The sequence below is a fragment of the Trachypithecus francoisi genome, unplaced genomic scaffold (genome assembly GCF_009764315.1).
Source record: "Trachypithecus francoisi isolate TF-2019V2 unplaced genomic scaffold, Tfra_2.0 Lachesis_group1, whole genome shotgun sequence".
NCBI classification, from domain to species: Eukaryota; Metazoa; Chordata; class Mammalia; order Primates; family Cercopithecidae; genus Trachypithecus; species Trachypithecus francoisi.
In genome coordinates, this window is record NW_022681454.1 from 141782818 (window position 1) to 141798822 (window position 16005).

Sequence of the window (16005 nt, forward strand, 5' to 3'; positions counted from 1 at the left end):
ATACATACATACATACATATATATATATATATATATATATATCCTATTAGTTCTTTCCCTCTAAGAGAACCATGACTAATACAGCTTTTGGTACCAGGAGTGGTTCTAGAGGAGTGGGTTGTTTTATTGGTTTTGAGGTTTCTGGAGTTGGCTGGTTAATATGATTAGACCCAAAAATGCTAAGGACTCTACTTCTAACAGTATGGAAAACACTGATAGTCCTTGGCATAAACTGGTTAGAGAGTTATGCAAAATAAATGCGTTTAACACTTGACTCGCCACTCGTGAGCGGCAAGTTTAGTGACTCTACACATAATACCTTTGACCATATGTGGAGAACCAAGGAACATAATGAAGCTGGTTGGTTGCTCCTAAGTTCAGTGGACAAAGTGATTAAGAAAACGATGAACTCAGGGAATCTAACTCCTGGCTTCAGAAGAAGGTACTGAGCCTCAAATCTGCTAAGATTGCCCTGAGTGGGAGTTTTACTCCCTGTTAAAGAAAGAGCTGAAATTGTGGAAAAACAGACACAAGCTCTTATCATGTGAGTGGTTGACCTGCAACGAAACATGCATGTACAGCCTTGCCAGGTGTCTACTGTTAAAGTGAGGACATTGATTGGAAACTTGGAATAAGGAAGAGTGGGAAGACCCTGATGAAGCTTGGGACACTGAGTTTGTAAACTCTGATGAGGCTCTTTTGCCAAAAGAAACAGCTTCCCCATCCCCAGTAGTGGCAACATCCCTCCCCGACCCACATTGCCATCAGTCTTTCCACCTTTGTCTGAGGAGATAAACCCTGTGCTGCCTGAGGCAACAGTGATGACCTCCTCTGAGGTAGTTGCCAGGCAAGAAAATGTTGATTCTCCTCAGAAGCCACCCCCAACACCCCTGTTTGCTTCTAGACCTACAGCTAGGCTAAAGTCCTGGTAGGCTCCTGGAGGTGAAGTTGAGAGTGTGACCCATGAGGAGGTGTGCTACAATTGAAAAGAACTGTTTAAGTTCTCTAAAATTTATATAAACAGAAATCTGGAGAACAAGCGTGGGAATGGATATTAAGGGTATGGATAATGGTGGAAGGAACACAGAGTTGTATCAGGCTGAATTTATTGATTTGAGTCCAGTAAGCAGGGACTCTGCTTTTAATGTTGCAGCTCAAGGAGTTAAAAAAGGTTCTAATAGTTTATTTGCTTAGTTAGCTGAAATATGGATTCAAAAATGGTCCACTGTGAAAGAGCTAGAAATATCTGATTTCCCTTGGTTTAATGTAGAGGAAGGGATCCAAAGGCTTAGGGAGATTGGGATGGGGTAGTGGATTAGTCACTTTAGACCTACTCATTCCAGCTGGGAGAGCCCAGAAGATATACCCTTGACCAAAGACTTACAAAACAGATTTGTGAGGGCAGCAACTGCATTTTTAAAGAGTCCTGTAACTGCTCTTCTCTGTATGTCAGATTTAATGATGGGAACCACAGTCACTCAACTACAAAATTTAAATAAAATGGGAATAATTGAATCACAATGTGGCAGGGGCCAAGTGGCAGCACTCAGTCATCAAGGCAAGGTGGGCGTAGCAGAGACAAAGCAGCAATCAGAATAGTCTGACTTGTGTAGAGCTCTGGCATTGGCTAATTAATCATGGTGTTCCTAGAAGTGAAACTGATAGGAAGCCAACTGCATTCCTACTTAACTTTTACAAACAGAAAACTTCTAGGTCGAATGGACAAAGTACTAATCTGAATTATAAAAACAGAGAATCACGGCCTCTCAATTTCCAGACTTGAGCCAGTTTACAGACCAGAACTCCTTGAATGGAAGGGGAGGCCAGGACCCTTGAGGAAGGACCCTCAAGGAAGGACCCTACTACATTACCGACAATTTATGCAGTGAATCTTTCTCCCATCCTTCCCCAGGAAGATCCCTGGCCTTTTACCAAGGTAACTCTGCACTGGGGAAAAGGCTAATGATCAGACATTTTGGGGACTACTAGACAGTGGCTCTGAGCCTACATTGATTCCAGGGGATGCAAAGCGTCATCTTGGTCCTCCAGTTAAAGTAGGGGCTTACAGACATCAGGTAATTAATGGAGTTTTAGCTCAGGTCTGAATTACACTGGATCCAGTGGGTCCCCAGACTCATCCTGTGGTCATTTCCCCAGTACCGGAATGCATAATTATCACAGACATAATTAGCACACACAGTAGCTGGCAGAACACCCACATTGGCTCCCTGACTGGTAGGGTAAGAACTATCATGGTGGGAAAGGCCAAATGGAAGCCAACAGGGCTACCTCTACCTAGAAAAATAGTAAATCAAAAACAGTATCACACCCCTGGAAGGATTGTGGAGATTAGTGCCACCATCAAGGACTTGAAGGATGCGGGGGTGGTAATTCCCACCACATCCCCACTCAACTCTCCCATCTGGCCTGTGCAGAAGACAGATGGATCTTGGAGAAAGACAGTGGATTATCATAAGCTTAATCAAGTGATGACTCCAATTGCAGCTGCTGTACCAGATGTGGTTTCATTGCTTGAGCATATTCATATATCTCCTGGTATATGGTATGCAGCCATTGACTTGGCAAATGGCTTTTTCTCTATTCCTGTCCATAAGGCCCATCAGAAGCAATTTGCCTTCAGCTAGCGAGGCCAGCAATATACCTTTACTGTCCTACCTTAGGGGTATATCAGCTCACTGGCTTTGTGTCATAATCTTATTCGGAGAGACCCTGATCACTTTTCCCTTCCAGAAGATATCACACTGGTCCATTACATTGATGACATTGTGCTGACTGGATCCAATGAGCAAAAAGTAGCAAATACACTGGACTTATTGGTGAGACATTTGCATGCCAGGGGATGGGAAATAAATCCAACTAAAATTCCGGGACCTTCTACCTCAGTAAAATTTCTAGGGATCCAGTCATGTGGGTCTTGTTGAGATATTCCTTCTAAGGTGAAGGATAAGTTGCTGCATTTGGCCCCTCCTACAACGAAGAAAGAGGCACAACACCTAATGGGTCTATTTGGATTCTGGAGGCAACACGTTCCTCATTTGAGTATGTTCCTCCAGCCCATTTATCGAGTGACTGAAAGGCTGCCAGTTTTGAGTGGGGTCCAGAACAGGTGAAGGCTCTGCAACAGGTCCAGGCTGCTGTGCAAGCTGCTCTGCCACTTGGGCCATATGACCCAGCAGAAGCAATGGTGCTTGAGGTGTCAGTGGCAGATAGGGATGCTGTTTGGAGCCTTTGGCAGGCCCCCATAGTGAATCACAGTGGAGGCCTCTAGGATTTTGGAGCAAGGCCCTGCCATCTTCTTCAAAGATAACTACTCTCCTTTTGAGAGATAGCTCTTGACTGGGCTTTGGTGGAAACTGAACGTTTGACTATGGGTCATCAAGTCACCATGCAACCTGAACTGACTACCATGAACTGGGTGCTTTCTGACCCATCTAACTATAAAGTGGGTTGTGCACAGCAGCATTCCATTAACAAATGGAAGTGGTATATACATGATCAGGCTCGAGCAGGTCCAGAAGGCACAAGTTACATGAGGAAGTGGCTCAAATGCCCACGGTCTCCACTCCTGCCACTCCAACTTCTCTCCCGCAACCTGCACAGATGGCCTCATGGGAGTTCCCTAGGATCAACTGGCAGAGGAAGAAAAGACTAGGGCCTAGTTCACAGATGGTTCTGCATGATATGCAGGCACCACCCAAAAGTGGACAGCTGCAGCACTACAGCCCCTTTCTAGGACATCCCTGAAGGACAGCAGTGAAAGGAAATCTTCCCAGTGGGCAGAACTTTGAGCAGTGCACCTGGTCGTGCACTTTGCATGGAAGGAGAAATGGCCAGATGTGTGATTTTACACTGATTCATGGGCTGTAGCCAATGGACTGGCTGGATGGTCAAGGACTTGAAAGAACCATGATTGGCAAATTGGTGACCAAGAAATTTAGGGAAGAGGTATGTGGATGGGCCTCTCTTGAGTGGTCAAAAGCTATATATATTTGTATCCCATATGAGTGTTCACCAATGAGTGACCTCAGCAAAGAAGCAGTTTAATAATCAAGTGGATAGGATGACCCGTTCTGTGGACACCACATAGCCTCTTTCCCCAAGCACCAATGTCATCATCCAATGGGCCCATGAACAAAGCAGCCTTGGTAGCAGGAATGGAGGTTCCACATGGGCTCAGCGAGATGGACTTCCACTCACCAAGGCTGACCCGGCTAAGGCCACTGCTGAGTGCCCAATTTGCCAGCAGCAGAGACCAACACTGAGCCCTTGATGCGGCACCATCAGTCAGCTATCTGGTGGCAGGCTGATTATATTGGACCTGTTCCATCATAGAAAAGGCAGAGGTTTGTCCTCACTGGAATAGGCACTTACTGAATATGGGTTTGCCTATCCTGCATGCAATGCTTCTGCCAAGACTACCATCTGTGGACTCACAAAATGCCTTATCCACTGTCATGGTATTCCACACAGCATTACCTCTGAATTTATGGCTAAAGAAGGGTGGAAGTAGGCACATGCTCATGGAATTCACTGTTCTTACCATGTTCCCCATCATCCTGAAGCAGCTGGATAGAACAGCCTTTTGAAGTCACAATCACAATGCCAGCTAGATGACAACACTTTGCAGGACTGGGGCAAAGTTCTCCAGAAGGCTGTGTATGTTCTGAATCAGGGTCCAATATATGGTACTGTTTCTCCCATAGCCAGGATTCACAGGTCCAGGAATCAAGGGGTGGAAGTGAAAATGGTACCACCATCACCCTAGTGATCCACTGGCAACAGTTTTGCTTCCTATTCCCACAACATTACATTCTGCTGGCCTAGAGGTCTTAGTTTCAGAGGGAAGAACACTGCGACCTGGAGACATAACAACGATTCCATTAAACTGGAAGTTAAGATTGCCACCTGGACACTTTGGGCTCCTCCTATCTTTAAGTCAATAAGCTAAGAAGGGAGTTACAGTGTTGGCTAGGATGACTGACCTGGACTATCAAGATGAAATCAGTCTACTACTCCACAGTGGAGGTAAGGAAGAGTATGCATGGAATACAGGAGATCCATTAGGACATCTATTAGTATTACCATGCCCTGTGGTTAAGGTCAATGGGAAACTACAACAGCCCAACCTAGGCAGGACTACAAATGACCCAGACTCTTCAGGAACAAACTTTGGGTCACTCCACCAGGAAAAAAATCCATGACCTACTGAGGCACTTGCTGAAGGCAAAGGGAATACAGAATAGGTAGTAGAAGAAGGTAGTCATCAATACCAGCTACGATCATGTGACCAGCTGCAGAAATGAGGACTGTAACTGTCATGAGTATTTCCTTCTGCTTTTGTTAAAAACATGTTTGTGCATGTATAGACTTGTACTAAGAAAATATATTCATTTTATTTCCTTTTCCTTTATCATGTGACATAAGATTTACAGACTTCACATCAGCATTTAAGTATTGTTAACTTTATGTACTAGTATTTGGGTTGGGAATTGATGCATTTCTGGCTGTGTGAAGGATAGCTGTATCATGTTAGGTGTAACTACGACCCATTATTGTCTTTATATGAAGATTATGTAGGATCTCAGGAGATGTGTATAGGTTCAAGTTGACAAGGGGTAGATTGGTGATGGTTAATACTGAAAGCCAACTTGATTGGATTGAGGGATACAAAGTATTAATCCTGGATATGCCTTTGTGGGTGGCGCCAAAAGAGATTAACATTTGAGTCACTGGGCTGAGGAAGGCAGATCCACCCTTAATCTGGTGGGCACAATCTAATCAGCTTCCAGTGAATATAAAGCAGGCAGAAAAAATATAAAAAGAAGAGATGGGCCTAGGCTCCCAGCCTACATCTTTCTCCCATGCTGGATGCTTCCTGCCCTTGAACATCAGACTCCAAGTTCTTTAGTTTTGGGACTTGTTCTGGCTCTCCTTGCTCCTCAGCTTGTAGACAGCCTATTGTGGGACCTTGTGATTGTGTAAGTTAACACTTAACAAACTCCCCTATATATATATACCACATACATGTCCTATATATGTATAACATAGGATATATATTATATATATAATATCTTATATATAGGATATATGTTCATCCTATATATAGGATAAAAATTATATATATATATATAAATCCTATTAGTTCTGTCCCTCTAAGAGAACCCTGACTGATACAGATGGTGACACAGGTTCGACCCAGGGGAAGGAGACAGGGAAGAAAGGCAGGCTGGGTGGATATGTGTTAGGCCGCAGTGCCAGTCTAAGGAAAATCTGATGAAACTGTCCGTCAGATGACTCAACGTCTCCCAGGAATGAGCCTGCTTTAATGTCCCTGTTGTGCTCAGTCACTGACTGGGTCAGAATCTGGGAAGCATAGCCTTGGAACAAACATGGTGATGGATTTCAGAGAGCAGCAGCTGGAGCCATCAGTCAGTTACTGTTTGTGGGCAGAGATCTGAGAGGAGCATTCTCATGGTCACCTGTGGCGACTTTGTAATGTGTCAACTCAAGCTAGTCTAAAGTATGTTTCTCAAGATTCCCTTACCCACAATTCTAGTTAGGTGAGACACAAGAGTTCTTTTCATGCAAGATTTGGAGAGCAGGATGTGAAGGCTATCCGGCTGCGACATCTGTCACCCTACTAATCACCAGGGTTGATTCAGCAGATCTAGTTGGCTAGATTGGTATCACCTTCCTCCCTCACTGCTCTATGTGCATCCCTCCCAAAGCTGTGTGCTTGGTCAAAGAGGACAACCCTCCCTGATAAAGGAGGACCACTCTTTGGTCAAGAATATACGAGTAGCTGTGCTTCCCTCACAGAATCCCCAAACAAGCTCTCAAGATTTTGGAGAGCAGAAGAGAGGCAGCAGCCACTTTATTTTTACACTGAAGACAAGCAGGCGCTTTTATAGATCATATACAATGTCACTATCTACTGCTTCACACCACTGTCATGGGGCGGGAACCAGGACTACAACTGACCCTCATTCCCTTAGATCTTCCTGCAGGCTCTCTAACTCCTAGGTTAGGTGAATGTTTAGCTCTAAGAAAAAAGGTTATCAACTTCTTCTGCGGGACACTCGTCACAAGATTGGAGGCAGTGAGCATGGATGATTCCAGTTAATCTTCATGGGTTCCAGCCTGTGCTCATAGGTTCCAGATTGTTCTTGCTCTCCACCACTTTACATAAATCTTCACTTTCAACTTCCTGCCCTATGGACTTCAAGCTCATCTGTTTACGTCAGATGTGAAAACTATAGTCTTACAGAATTTATTTAACCAACTTCTACTTGGGAAAGGTAGAATTCCTGTAATAAATCCCTTACTATACACCCCTGGTCTCCCTCAATGCTCTCTGCTTTTCTGAGGAATCTTCCACTGACAGCAGATGAGCTGGAAGTCCAGGAGGGATGTTACCGGGAAAAAATGTGGAACTGGGAGTTATGGGTTGCTGTTTCAAGAAAGAGTTTCTGTAACTGTCAGAAAATTTAGAGACATGTTGGTAACCAACATTTTAAAAGTTAAGAAACAAAGGAGGTAAGCATTAATTCCAGGAAAACAAAATAATGCCTAAAAAAATGTAAGCATTAGGACATGATATGATTCAGGCATAAAAACACTTATGTGATCATAATAATGAAAACATGCATACTGATTTCAGCAAATACCACAAAAACCTACACTAGTAAGATGAAGATAAGCAAAGCAGATGAGAGAAGGAATGGGATTAGAGAGCTAAATCCTGATGTGTTATAGCAGATATGATTAGATCACAGCTTTAAATATAGATATGTACACTTTATTTAGAATTGTACACATCTAATACAGGTATCTATGTACATGCATTTAGAAATATAAAAGTAAATATTTCTACAATTTTTTAACAAAAAATGGCTAACAGAGCTAACAGGATTGCTCCCAAGGAGTGAGGCAAGAGTGTGGGGCAGGGTGAGAAGTATGATTGTTGCAAGTGCTACTGCAAGTATTTCACGCTTTTTTTTTTTTAAGAGATGGGGTCTTGCTAGGTTGTCCAAGCTGGCCTTGAACTCCAAGGCTCAAACAATCCTTCTGTCTCACCTCCCAAGTAGCTGGTACTATAAGCACATGCCATCATACCCAGCTCTTTCACACTTTTAACCAACATACATGTTTTACTGTAGTAAAAAGAAGCATTAAATTATGAAAATTCAAAGTTAGTATAATTGAAAATAAAAAAACTATGACTTAGTGAGTTAGCAAAACAAAAAAGAAAGGCAGAAACTTAACAATATCAAGTCTAAACTACTTAGAGTTCAAAAACAAGCACTCAATGCGGAGGTACATATTCACAGGTGATAAAACTATAAGGACAATTAAGAAAGTTATCATAAAAAGGTAGGATCATAGTTTTCCCTAAAGGGTAGGGGAAGGTTTGTGACAGGAACTGAGATACTCATAATGTTCTATTTCTTATACCAAACAGATATGTGTCTGTGTGTGTGTGTGTGTACATGTGTGCATGCATGCACGTGTGTTTCATGGACTTTGGAGAGCAGGGAAACACTAAGGATACAACAGAAACTCCAGAACACAGTTGTGGAGTTCCTTATGCTATCCACGAGATTTAGTTTTTACCAAGTCCTTCATACTCCAGGTAACACCACGATTTGCTGCTATGTGAGCTCTAAAATAAATAAACATATTGAAATGTATCTTTTATCTTAGAACAAAAATGAAACAGAATTGTATGTATGGCAGGTATGAGAAAATCTTATCAAATACATAGAAATTTAGACTGCTCACATGTATGAGTAATTTTTAAGGTATAGCAAATTAAAAAGTACACTATCATTCTATTACCATAATTTTAAAAATGTTTTATTATGCTGAGATTACAGGCATGAGTCACTGCACCCAGCCCTATCACCATAAATTTTAACAGTAAATAAATATTGAAAACAAAGAAAGGTTAAAACTAGCCTTTAAGTAAACATGTCAGAAATATATCTAAGAAAACAGGCTATTTGATATCATGCCACTGGATTATAACCCACTGAGAAACAGGTGGGGGAATCATAAATTTAAAATGCCAAAAAGTCACTATAAAACACTTTTTATATAAGTCATTTAACTATTAAGTAAACAATTGCTTATTTAAAAATCCAGATAAAGGCGAGACACAATGGCTCACACCTATAATCCCACGTATTTGGGAGACCAAGGCAGGTGGATCCTGGAGTCCAGGAGTTTCAGAACAGCCTGGCCAATATGGCAAAACCTTGTCTCTACAAAAAACACAAAAATTAGCAGGGCATGGTAGCATGCCAGTAGTCTCAGCTACTCAGGAGGCTGCAGCGGGAGGATCGATTGAACCTAGAAGGTCTAGGTCCCAGTGAACCATGATTGCGCTACTGTACTCGAGCATGGGCGACAGAGCAAGACCCTGTCTCAGAAAACAAAAAATTCCAGTTGAAGTAGAAAGATACATGAAGACCAAGTTACCTTTTAAACAACTGATAACAATGAAGCCTTAAAAAGGCCATTTTACAACTGGGCCTGGTGGTTCACGCCAGTAATCTCAACATTTTGGGAGGTAGAAGGGGGAGGAGAGCTTGAGGCCAGGAGTTCCAGACCAGCCTGGGCAACATAGTGAGACCCTATCTCTACAAAATAAAAATAAAAGTAAATAAATAAAAGGTCATTTCAGAATCAAGCTGCTTTCAAAAGGACTACTAAAAAGCTAACTAAGGTAGGGCATGGTGGTTCATGCCTATAATTCTTGCACTTTGGGAGGCTAAGGTGGGTGGATCGCCTGAGGTCAGGAGGTCGAGACCAGCCTGGGCAACATGGCAAAACCCTGTCTCTACTAAAAATACAAAAATTAGCCAGGCATGGTGGTGCACACCTGTAATCCCAGCTACTCGGGAGACTGAGGCAGTAGAATCGCTTGAACCCAGGAGACAGAGGTTGCAGAGAGCTGAGATCGTGCCACTGCACTCCAGCCTGGATGACAGAGTGAGACTCCGTCTCAAAGAAAAAAAAGAAAAAAAAGTTAAGGCAGCCAGGTGCGATGGCTCATGCCTGTAATCCAGCACTTTGGGAGGCTGAAGCAGGACGATCATTTGAGGTCAGGAGTTCGAGACCAGCCTAACATGATAAAACCCTGTCTCTACTAAACATAGTAAAAATTAGCTGGGTGTGGTGAACACCTGTAATCTCAGCTACTCAAGAGGCTGAGGCAGGAGAATTGCTTTAACCTGGGAGGCCGAGGTTGCAATGAGCAGAGATCGCACCACTGCACTCCAGCCTGGGTGACAGAGTAAGACTCTGTCTCAAAAAAACAAACAAACAACAACAACAACAACAAAAAAACCTAACTAAGGCAAAACCTATAAGAAGCAGGCAACAAATCCAACAGATACTTTTGATCAAGAGACATCACTTTCTAGAGAGAAAAATAGGTCACACGCAAAGCATCAGAAATCAAAAGTGGCATTGTATTTCTCAACATTTACAACGAAAATAATGAGGCAATGGAAAATGTGTTTAAAATTCTAAGGAAAATTATTTTCAAACTAGAATTCCACAGCTAAGTGATTCTTACTGTAAGGTTGTCACAATCCTGTGTAGGTAATGAATCAGATGCAGAATTCTGACTTCAATATAATCTAAATATGCTTTGTGGAAATGTGGAATTCTGAAAGAGATTGGGAAGAAAAGTAGTGTGAATTATACAGGAGTGGATTAAAGGGACATCATTAAGGCTGACTCCATTCAAGTTTTCTTGCTTTATGATTTTGCCTTTTCTATGAGATAATAATAAATAACAATTAACATTTTGGAAGTACTTATTCTTTGGCAGGCACAGTTGTAAGAACTATAGATGTACTGATTTTTTTCCAGCCTTGCAATAGCTCTATGAGGTACACCTTTTTTGTTTGTTTGAAAGAGAGTCTCGCTCTGTCGCCAAGCTGGAGTTCTGTGGCTTGATCTTGGCTCACTGCAACCTCCGCCTCCCAGATTCAAGCAATTCTCCTGCCTTAGCCTCCCGAATAGCCGAGTAGCTGGGACTACAGGCATACACCACCACATCCAGCTAATTTTTGTATTTTTTAGTAGAGATGGGGTTTCACCATGTTGGCCAGGATGGTCTCAACCTCTTGACCTCAGGATCCGCCTGCCACAACCTCCTAAAGTACAGGCATGAGCCACGGCACCCGGCCAAGGTACATTCTTTTAATCTTCATTTTAGAGACTAGATATCTGAGGCTAACATTCCAAGGTTCATGGTTAAATGGCAGAGCAAGAATTCAAACCCCAACAGATAACTCCAAAGCCCATGCTCTTGGAGCTTTAACAACCCAAAGAAATCAATAGTTAGAGGTAGTGAAAACTCTTAATTTCATGAGATTATATAGGAAAGCAAACTTTCGAATGCTTTTGTTTTGGTGGGGGGGCGGGGGGGAGTTTTTTTTTTTTTTTGAGATGCAGTTTTGCTCTTCATGCCCAGGCTGGAGTGCAATGGTACTTGAGCCAATGATCTTGGCTCACCACAACCTCTGCCTTCCGGGTTCAAGTGATTCTCCTGCCTCAGTCTCCTGAGTAGCTAGGATTACAAGCCTGTGCCACCACACCTGGCTAATTTTGTATTGTTAATAGAGACGGGGTTTTTCCATGTTGGTCAGGCTGGTCTTGAACCCCTGACCTCAGGTGATCCACCCACCTTGGCCTCCCAAAGTTCTAGGACTACAGGCATGGGCCACCGTGCCTAGTCTATTATATGCTTTTAAGACCTATAAAAACATAACAATTTTAATGGCTTTGCTCCTTTCAGCTACCATTCACTGAGCTGCTACTATGTTCCAGGCACTTAAAACATTTGTTGCAATCAACCCAACATCATATCTCTAATTTATAGCTAATTTATAAGTAACTTAAGTTCATAGAGAGGTTATACAATCTGCCCATGGGTCACCTAGCTAGGGACCTAGCCAGCCAGGATTTGAAAGTAATTATCCCGCAAAATCCTGAACATCACCAAAGCAATAACCTTAAAGTATGTACGCCTAGAATAAAAATAAAAGAACATATTCTAAGATGAGTACAAGTCAATAAATATCGACAACTCAAAAAGCCATAATTCTATATATGCTATAAAGAGATGTGGAACTTTGAAGGGGATTGAGAAGGAAGAAACTAATTCAACTGGGTGAAAGTCTCATAATACTTATTGTTTTATTATTAGTTAATATGCATAGAAATAATGCATGACAATGGGAACAAATAAAGTTCTTACTACAGATCTAGGTAGAGGTAAAACTTCAATATACACCTCCAGTTAGATTAAACAAACAGCTAAAGTAACTCCCCAACCCAATGACCCACAAACTCTTTGCTTGTAAGATCTATGACTTCCATTGGTCCTGTAATTCACATATAACAGATTTTACTTATAGAAGTATAAAAATTAGCCAAAAACCCACCTCATAATTTACTTTCAGAAGTGTTTAGCTAAATCTAGAACACCTGTCTAACAAGGGTTAAGGTGAAATTTTACAAAATGAATATTTTGGAGTCAGAAGTAACAAATTTTATTTTACATAAATTTTTAAAATACTGAACTAACTCTATTAGTTACGGCTTAGATATCATGAAGTTTGACTTCATCTTGATGTGAATTACCATCATTTTGAGAAAAATGTTAACTTGTTTCCAAAAACTATAATCACTGATAACTGAGGAGAAAAAGCAAAGACGTTTTTTGTTCTATTCACAAGTACCAACAAACAGCCCAGCGTGGAAATGGCAGTATGCCAGGTTGCCCTGTGAAGAATTAGGCTTCGTGGCAATCAAGAAATTCAGACATCTTAGGCCCTTAGAAAACTAACATGTTAAGGACTTGGTGCTTTCACTTCCCCTTCTAGAAGGCATATGCAAGATATGACTTGCTTAGATGACAATCTTTTCCATATTCTGAATTCAACAAGAGAATAAGACAACTAATAAGAAGCAAACTGAGGAGTAAGCATCATTGTCTACTGGATCTAGTGACTAAAATTTAATAAATGGTCCCAGATATACAGCAATATTATCCTAAATAACCAGAAGAAACAATAATTAAAAGATTTGTACAACAATTATGAAATGTAAACGTGTATTTGAATTTTGATCAAGAAACTCAGAGTGAAATTCAGAGAACAAATCTGAAATTATATCTTTAGAAAAGATAGTCAAAATGGTAAAAACCCAGTTTCAGATATGTATATTTATTCCTTTATTAACTTCTACATAGAAAGTTAAAAACAAACAAACAAACAAAAAAGTTGAATAATTCCAATAAACCTTAGGGGACACTGTGGACCATAACATCCATTTTACCAAATTTAAACCTGAAGTTCCCTATTACCTGGTAAATAATTTTTTGTTTTGATGTTGTATGAATCTCAATGAAGGCTGAGACTGCCAACACACTAGACTACATTTCACAAGTTTGCTGCCTGTATCTAGCGTGATACTCAGCAGCATAAGAGTAAAAGTAAATGAAGTGAAACAGGATCAAAAATTAAAAATTATTCTAAGCGTCCATAAATATACTTCCTGAACATTCCTTGATTACCCAGGGTCAGTTGAAAAACTTGACTAACTCAAAATAATATTATCAAGAAGCCAATGTACTTAAGATTCTGAATTCCAAGTGAAATACAGGACATTTATGATATTTTCAGATGTATAATCTAGCCAAGATATACTTTACTTTATAAATAAAATAGATTTTAAAGGGCAAACGTCAATATTTAAATCAATCCTTCTTCACATATATCTTCAACAAAATTTCTCACCTTCAATACTTTCTAATTTCATTTTTTCATTTTTTTATTGTATATAAATACACAAGACTTTTCTCTACTCTTTGATGTGCCAATAACATTAGTGCAACATACAGCCATGACAACTTATCCTATAAACAGAATCCCTCACAAATTGAAAAATGTAAGAACCAACAAATGTTTCACTACACTCAGAAAACACAGAGTCTTTATTCCAAGAGGAACTTTCAGTAAAAAAATGATGTGTGAACAGCAGACACTGATGTTCACACAAGCATACTGCAGACAACCCAGCAGGCGGTTTTCTGTTTTTTTTTGGATTATGCTCTGGAGGTGCTGGCACAATGGAATTTCAATACCATAACTGCTTATTTCTCTGTATATCTTTAAAATAACAGGTAAAGAAAAAATTAACTAAAAAAAAAAAAAACAAAGTGTTTTTAATTCTTCTTTTTAAACGATATAATTTATAACCATTACACAAATAGAGAAGCAGCACAAAAGAGGGGAAAAAAAGAAATAAAGTAACGTTCCAAAGGTTCAGTTTACAAGGACCTCACACAAAGTTTTTTTTTCTCTGCAACTCTTACTAGAAACAGTATTATTTGCTAAAAATGCACTAGCTGCCAAGAGCTATGGTCCATCTAAAGCAAAATGCTTAAGATGGAAACAGTGTTAATACAAAAAAAGAGGCAGGATTCAGTATACAAATTTCTGTAAAATCTATTAAAAAATAAGATGAAGTTTTGATTTTGATACATTATTTTGACTAAAAAACAATTCTAATTATAGATAAAATACTAAAATACATAGTACTGTATTAAAACAATAAGTAATCAAATTTCAAACTTTCTAATTAATCCTTTTTTTGTAAGTTATTGGGAATTCAACACTAGTCTTGGTTCACATGATAGAACAATGGGAAAATTTTCCGAATGGTTGAACACTAACCCTGACAAGTGTGGAGAGCCAACTACAATACATTATATGGTAGCATAACCTGCCACCCACGTTGCTGAGAGAACAGCTTTCAAACACATGCACCGAGCTGTAAAACCGCAAAATCCCTTATTACACATTGTCTTTCTTACTTTAGGTGAAATATACTATCACTTCTTTCCATTATAAATCTTTTTTTATTACTATTTTTGAAGCCCTTTTACAACTTGATTGTTGTTTTCTGACAAAGTAAAAGATGCCTTTTACAAAAAGAAAATGCAACAGGAAAGTTATCACCCTCCTACAGTATTACAAATGAAGGCTGATATCTGCTGCACAATTTCCCATAGATTAACTGGAGGATCTGTATTACCTAAAAGGAGTTTCCAGATAAAATTCTTTTTTTTTCCTTTGAAAACCAAACCCTTATACTAGAGTTCACCAAGTTTCTTAAAGCATTTGAAAATATTTGCTTTCTTTAATAAAAGTTGATATATTGCTTTGGGAAGTTCTTTAATACATAATTTTGATCATTACCAAAAAAAAAAAAAAAGAGAAAAATTGTCAAAATGTGTTAGAAAATAAATATTCTTTCTATGTTTCTTCCCAACATTTTCCCCTTTCCTCCTGCACCAGCACAAATACAAACCTATGTTAAAAAAAAAAAAAAAAAAAAAAAAAAGATTCAAGGAGATAAAGTTGCCCTTGACAGTATTTGCCTTATATTGATAATACACGTAAATGAAGAAAGACTGCAGAATGGCAGGTACACATCATACTCATCATAGCAATGTGTTTGACAAAAAATACATTCTTACCTTTCAGAAAAGAGCTCACTGCAACAATGACTACCAAATCTAACAAAAGGGCTTGCGATACAGAACAAGAAGCGTAAAAAAATGAAAAATTTAAAGACAGTACTTTTTAGAGATTCAAGGAGGTTAAAATCATTTCAAAACATGTGTGTTTCTCTCTAACATTTTGCCTGATTAATTTCCCTCCAAAATTCTCCTTCCTATCTTTTGCATTTTCTTCCCCCCAACTCCCACCCACCATGACCCACCTCCACCCACAGTCTGCTAACTGAATCATAGCATTCCAGGACAGTTACAGGACATAACAGTTTCTTCTGGGGTTTTCATTCGCAATGTTGTTTGCAAAGAGAATTTTATTTGTAAGTGTTCTATTATACTGACAGGGTCAATTAGTCTTGTGAACTATCAGTCTTTCTGCCTGATAG

General features: G+C 39.9%; 1 protein-coding gene across 2 annotated transcripts in view; it reads right to left on the reverse strand.

Annotated features, from left to right (window-relative positions):
• Positions 1-16005, reverse strand: part of ANAPC10 (anaphase promoting complex subunit 10) — a 129350-nt gene that overhangs the window by 52201 nt on the left and 61144 nt on the right. Inside the window, exon 5 of one of the 2 annotated variants that reach the window (XR_004438155.1) lies at positions 10604-10696. The exons of the other annotated variant lie outside the window; for it this stretch is intronic. The gene's annotated coding sequence lies outside the window, so the exon portion shown is untranslated. The remainder of the gene's footprint in view (positions 1-10603; positions 10697-16005) is intronic. 2 annotated transcript variants of the gene reach the window in all.